We start from the raw sequence: 6176 nt of genomic DNA, 5'->3' as shown, positions 1-6176 counted from the left end.
ATAAAATATTATATTATATAATAATATATAATATAGAATAATATATATTATATAATATATAATAATATATAAGTAATATATATTTTCAAACGTGAAGCGTTATTTTATTCTATTATTGTTAAAATATTGAGAAAAAAGAACATATTTTTAATCATTATGCTATCTATAATTATTATGCTATCTTACCATTTAATTGGAATATTACGAAGAGTTTTAAATACATAATAATCACTCGCAGCTATCACTTGCGCAAGACCGAAGTCACTCATTTTCACTTGACCTTCGTTCGCTACTAGGATATTTCTCGCTGCTAAATCTCGGTGAACAATGTTCATACTTCGAGATATTCCATATCCGTAACGATGTCCAGAGCGAAGCCTAACAGTGTTTTATATGCAAGACTGTACCGATGCGAATTTAGATAACAACAATGAACCATAATGAATAAATTCCATCACCAGAATTCGGTCCACTGAGCACAAAATTTTTACAATGTTTAGATGATTGAGTCTCTAAAAATAAATTTAAAAAGAGAACAATGAATATAATTTACAGAAAGTTTAAACACACAATTCCTGAAAAAATAATAATTGATTATTAAAACAATGACTTATCTCCATGATTTTAATTTCTCTTTCGAAGTCAAGCACATTTTCTTAGTCCTCTTGAGTCTTTTGACGGCTACTTCCTGCTCCGAATCAACTTTCTTACCATTGCGTCTCCTGAGCATATATACTATCCTTATATACTTCACCATAAAAGCCTTCGCCTATATGTCCTTGCAAGATCACATTCAAATTTTCATTTATCTCGTAAGTACGCTGCCAGCTTGAGAGCTATCTTTACTGTTGCAAGCCTTGTCATTGGTTTTACTTTTATTAGTTTTGCCTGAGCTATCTTCGCAATTCGGACAATAATCATTACCATTATCCGCAAATGGCATCTTGTACAATTCGCTGTTTAGCCAATGCAAATAAAATGACAATTCATCTATGTTGCTGTCTTGATTCTGATAGCTGACTAATTGCTCTGTAGCTTTTAAAAAAACTAATTTAATTCTTAACTCTCATATCACTTATCACAATTAAATATTATTATTTGTAAAACAATACTTGTATTACATTATTCTAATGTCTAAAGATAATTTGATCATATTTTTTTTTCGTAAATAGCATTCAATCAATTAGTCAAAAATAATATCAATTACTTTTGCTGTTAAAAAGATTTAAATCGACAAACTATGATCGTTCCAAGTAATATTAGTGTAATCAGTGACCAAACTCGTTTGCGATTCACTATATGATTTGCTTTCTTCTGTATAAATACTGCCATTCTCATCAATGTTTCCATCGGCATCTCGGAAAAACTTGGGGCATATAGCGTACGTATAAGTTCTATGAGCGTTATATATTTCATAGAGAATCTGATTGATATCTCTATAATAGTCTGAGGTTGTTTCCTTGCTATGGAATTATTTTTGCCCCAGCATTCCAACATTAATTTATAGATTTCGTTTGGACAATCTTTAGGAGGAAGCAATCGGTTTTCACATTTATAATACTGCATATATATACTGCAAGACAATATGATTTAATCATCATAGTTAGAGTTTCTAATAAAATAATTCTATCAGCGTAAAAAAAATAACGTAATGAAATGTTTGTTTCTAATAAATATACCATTTTAACAGTATGAGTTTTGTGATATTTGGATGGAGAAGCCCCTCTGGAAAATATCTCCCAAATGGTCATCGCCAGTGCCCATATATCTGCTTGAAGACTATATTTTGCTGATGTAAAATTCGTGTAACATTCTGGTGGTATCCAATATATGCTGCGCAAAATAACGAAAAATCGCGAATCCTTATATTACAGTTGAAAAGAAAACAATGAATATAATTAAAAAGATTTTTATTTCTTTACTTACTCGTCCTCAGTATAAATGAAGAGACCAGGATCACCCAACTTGACAATGAAGTTGTTATCTGTGTGTGAATGTACGAGAACGTACGGCATCTTATATTTCCATGAATTATATTTCCATGATTCTCCTCCTACATATTCTTGCATGTTTAAGATATTAACATTAGGATATAACACAAATATTTGGAGAAATTTACCAAATGCCATAGAGCTGTTGCCAGACAAACGGTGGCTTCTACCATATCAACCGTTAATACAGATTTACTATTGCACAGGTACTTGTCCAGCGGGCCCAAATTCACTAGCTCGAGTAACATTCCAGTCGGAGCTACAGTTATACCATGTATAATCTGAAAAGTAGTATTTTCACACTTTCACAATTTAATACCTTTCTAAGATTTCTGATATTTATCTACTAAAGTTACTGAAGTTGACTCCATTTACTGACCAAAATTCTAAAAATTCTTTGGTATAATTATTCTCCTCCGTCTTCAGTATCTTCATCATCAATCTCGAGCTTCTTGCCTTTAGCAACTCGCAATATAGCTCGATGCAAATTCGTCATTGTCATGGAACAGATCAAATCTTCGTCGCTTTTTGAGATCGCTTTGTTACCTGCAATTCATTCCATGTACGGATCGCGGTTCACCTTGCAATAAAGTAGTAATTATTTCCTCATCTGTCGCTACTTCGTTTATCATGTTTTCCAAAGCGCAAAATAATAATTTAGACTTGTCTAGAAAATAAATTCTCTCTATATATAAATGTATTTAAGTCAAATACTAAAATATCGATATTTTCCTTATAAAAAAAATATATATGTATCCAATTCATATATGATTAATTAATATATATCATATTCCGAAAATGTCAAGCATTTTCCAAAATATATCAATTCATTGGGATTTTGGAATGAAGAAATTAAAGATTCTCAAAGATTCATATACTTGAGAACTGTTTGTCATTACAAATTTATCAGGTTTAGTCTCTACTACTTCTTGCAAAGATATAGTTCCATTTTTGTTGTAAACGTCGATGTAACACAATACTCAGTTTCACTCTCGCGCAGTATATAACTTCCAGGCTCGTTGGCACATTTTTCTTTAAGCTTCATATACGAGAAATTCTTTCTGAAACATTTTTAAAGACTCTATGTAAATATTATATATGTAAGAACTTCCTTTCATTTTGTAAAATTCATCTTACCTAACTGGTTCATGACACCTTAATTTTTGTAATCTTTCTAAAGAAGGCATAATAATACTAAGATCACCACTACACAGATTAAAATTTCACTTAACAGCCAAGCGGTAATATCTGTCCAATGTGGATACAAATGATAATAAAATCGCTTTTGTGTCAAATTGATACACAAAGATATGCTAGTTTTCCTCCCAATTAACACAGTATTATTCTTTCTAAAATATGAAAATGTGATAGATAAATATATATTCATTATTATTATTCATATATATTCATACTTTTATTATATTTTACGAATATGAATCATAAAAATTATTTTAATTTGTGTTTTAAGATTGTGCATTAAGAAAAGCCAATATACTGAAATATATTGTTACATTGCATATATTTGTTATTACCCTATAGAAAGAATAGATATTTCTTCTATCCTACAAATCATTTTCCATGTATCAATGTCAATCTCACAGTATTTTACTTGCTCTATGGTAATCCTAAGTAAGACTTTAGCTCTTAGATTAAGAACATCTTTATCCATTAATACTGTGTATTCTTCATATGGATAATTTAGACCCATTCAAACTGTTTCAAATAGTGCACCTTGACATATGCAGCATCATAGATAATTTTGTAAGTGCATTGTGAATAGGTTTAATAATAAAAAAGGCATGTTTTTTTATGCATTCTTGCAATGAAAAAATTGTAATAAATAAAGAACAATTATTTATTCCATATTGTTCTATCAAAGAAAAATGACTTGTAGTTACCTATATATATCACTAACTCCGTTGGGTTGTCGGAAAGTTCGTGCAGAATAACCTATATAATTTAATAAATGTATATTAAAATTTAAATTTTCTGCGTTTCAGTTTTACTTCAACATCGGCACGAACGGCAATACATGTAGCCTTTACCGTGCCTCGGGTAAAAAAAATAACATATCCTATCCGCTTGGCTGTTTTCGGATTCCTACTTGGATGATCTCGTGATCTTTATTTAACATTCGATAAACAATAAAGATGATATGACATCCGAGGATGTCACCCAGATAGGACACTCAGATGGGAGTCCGAACACAGCTAAGCGGGTAGATGTTATTTTTTTTTTATTCAGGGCGACGTAAGCGCCTCGAACCAATAAGCATTACTGTCTATACACTCCACATGACAGATTTCCTAATCTCAATAATCAACTTTAATGCTTAATATCTCAGTTCGAAGCTATCTCGATGTTTCTCTTTTTTTTTACAGATTCTTTCGTTTTTGAGCAAAAACGCGTCTAATTTCATCAAAATCGGAAATGTAGTCCGTATTCTAAATAATTACTCTGCAATCATTAATCTGTTTTTTTCTGTGATTGTGATTGATTTGGCTGTCGGTTCTGCTGTAAATTTCCGCTCATGAGAGGGCGACCTCGTCTATAATAAGCTGCATTCGGAAGCATTACTCGTTGATATATTTTGGTGACTTCAGTGGAGAAGTAGTGGGGGTCGTGTGGCTTTGGATGATGAGTGTTCCTGAACGGCTTCCTTGTGGCGTGTGTGTCATCTCAATTCCACCTCTTCGCTCATGTTTAATCCTATCCTCGATCTAAATTCACAGAAGAAAGGCAATGGAATAATTGTAAAGAGGAATGGCAGTATATGATTGTAAAAAGAAATGAATATAAGTCATTTCTTCCATGATTACCGGCGCCTTTTAAACGTTTCACTATCGTATCGGGTAACTATATGTTGCTGTATCGACTTTAGGCAATGATACAATTTTTCATAAAAATTTAAGTTAATATAATGCTGATTCTAATGAGTCGATAGCTTATGAATCTTCTATAAGTCTTCAATAAGCCATAGCTCATAAATTATAAATTATAAGAAATGAACCAATCACAGTAGTCAAGTTTCTGACTTCTGATTTATAACTTATGGCTCATTGTAGAAAGCCTATTGATGAATTTGATCATTCAGCATTAGTCTTACAAGTTGGCTATTGGTCAACTTTACGGACTAAGACTTCCAACTATCAACTTATTATAGAATCAGCATATCAGGTTTGAACTAACATATTATGATTGTAACAGGTCTTATTATTGTAAATCCTTAAAGAAAATTAACATCAGTGATATAAAACTGGATGTTCCAAAGATCCTCAGCAAACGAGAATTGAAATGGATTAAAATGGATTCAGATTTTCAGAAATACGAATTCATGAATGTTAAAATGAATCTTTTTCATTCCTGAAAATGAATGCATTTTTATTCATTTATAGGAATGACTTGGAATATATTTCTATGCTTTTCAATCTAAAAATAATACTATAGTATTTTGTGTGCATCGTGAATACTGCTTAATTTAAAATTCTGAATAGGAATTGCAATTTTTCAATGTTGAATCTGAAAATAATATCGGCTATTTCTGTGCATCGTGAATGCTGCTTAATTTAACATTCTGAATAGGAAATGTAGTTTTAATCCAGTTGAATATAAAAAAAAGTTTTTCTTTTAAAATGAACTATGAATACTATTCAATTCAAAATTGTGAGTAAAAAATCCATTGTTTCATTTAAAAATGCATTATGAATTATTTTATTCAGAAATATGAATAAAAAATTTTTCGTTTTTTAATTCAACTGAGTTAAAAAAAAGTTGTACCGTAAAAATATATCATGAGAATTCTCCTTCATTTAATAGTTAAAAGAAACATCAAAAGAACTACGTAAATATGTACAATAAATGTTACTCGTATAAATTCCTTATTTTTAATTAATAAATTAATCGCTTTTATGTATATTTTATATTAACATATTTCCTTTATTATATATCGTATATTTTTTATTTAAAAGTTTTAAAATAATAACCATAGAATTTCATATAATTATTATTTTAATTTATTTAAACTTACATATATAAAAATATTTATATGGAATCCAATCCATTTTTATGGATCGGATTCCATATAAATATTTTTATGGATTTAAAATATGGATTCCGATGGATTGAAAATTTCCAATCCATTTGCCGTGTCTCTTAGTTCCTGTGAGGCTTATTGTCGATCTTAAA

At 30.1% G+C, this 6176-nt stretch overlaps 1 pseudogene; it reads right to left on the bottom strand.

The window, feature by feature from the left end:
* Positions 1 to 6176, bottom strand: part of LOC108692556 — a 7082-nt pseudogene that overhangs the window by 501 nt on the left and 405 nt on the right.

Source organism: Atta colombica, unplaced genomic scaffold (assembly GCF_001594045.1).
Source record: "Atta colombica isolate Treedump-2 unplaced genomic scaffold, Acol1.0 scaffold77, whole genome shotgun sequence".
In the NCBI taxonomy this organism is placed as follows: Eukaryota; Metazoa; Arthropoda; class Insecta; order Hymenoptera; family Formicidae; genus Atta; species Atta colombica.
The sequence above is the reverse complement of the archived record's forward strand: the minus strand, read 5'-3'. Positions and strand labels throughout refer to the sequence as shown.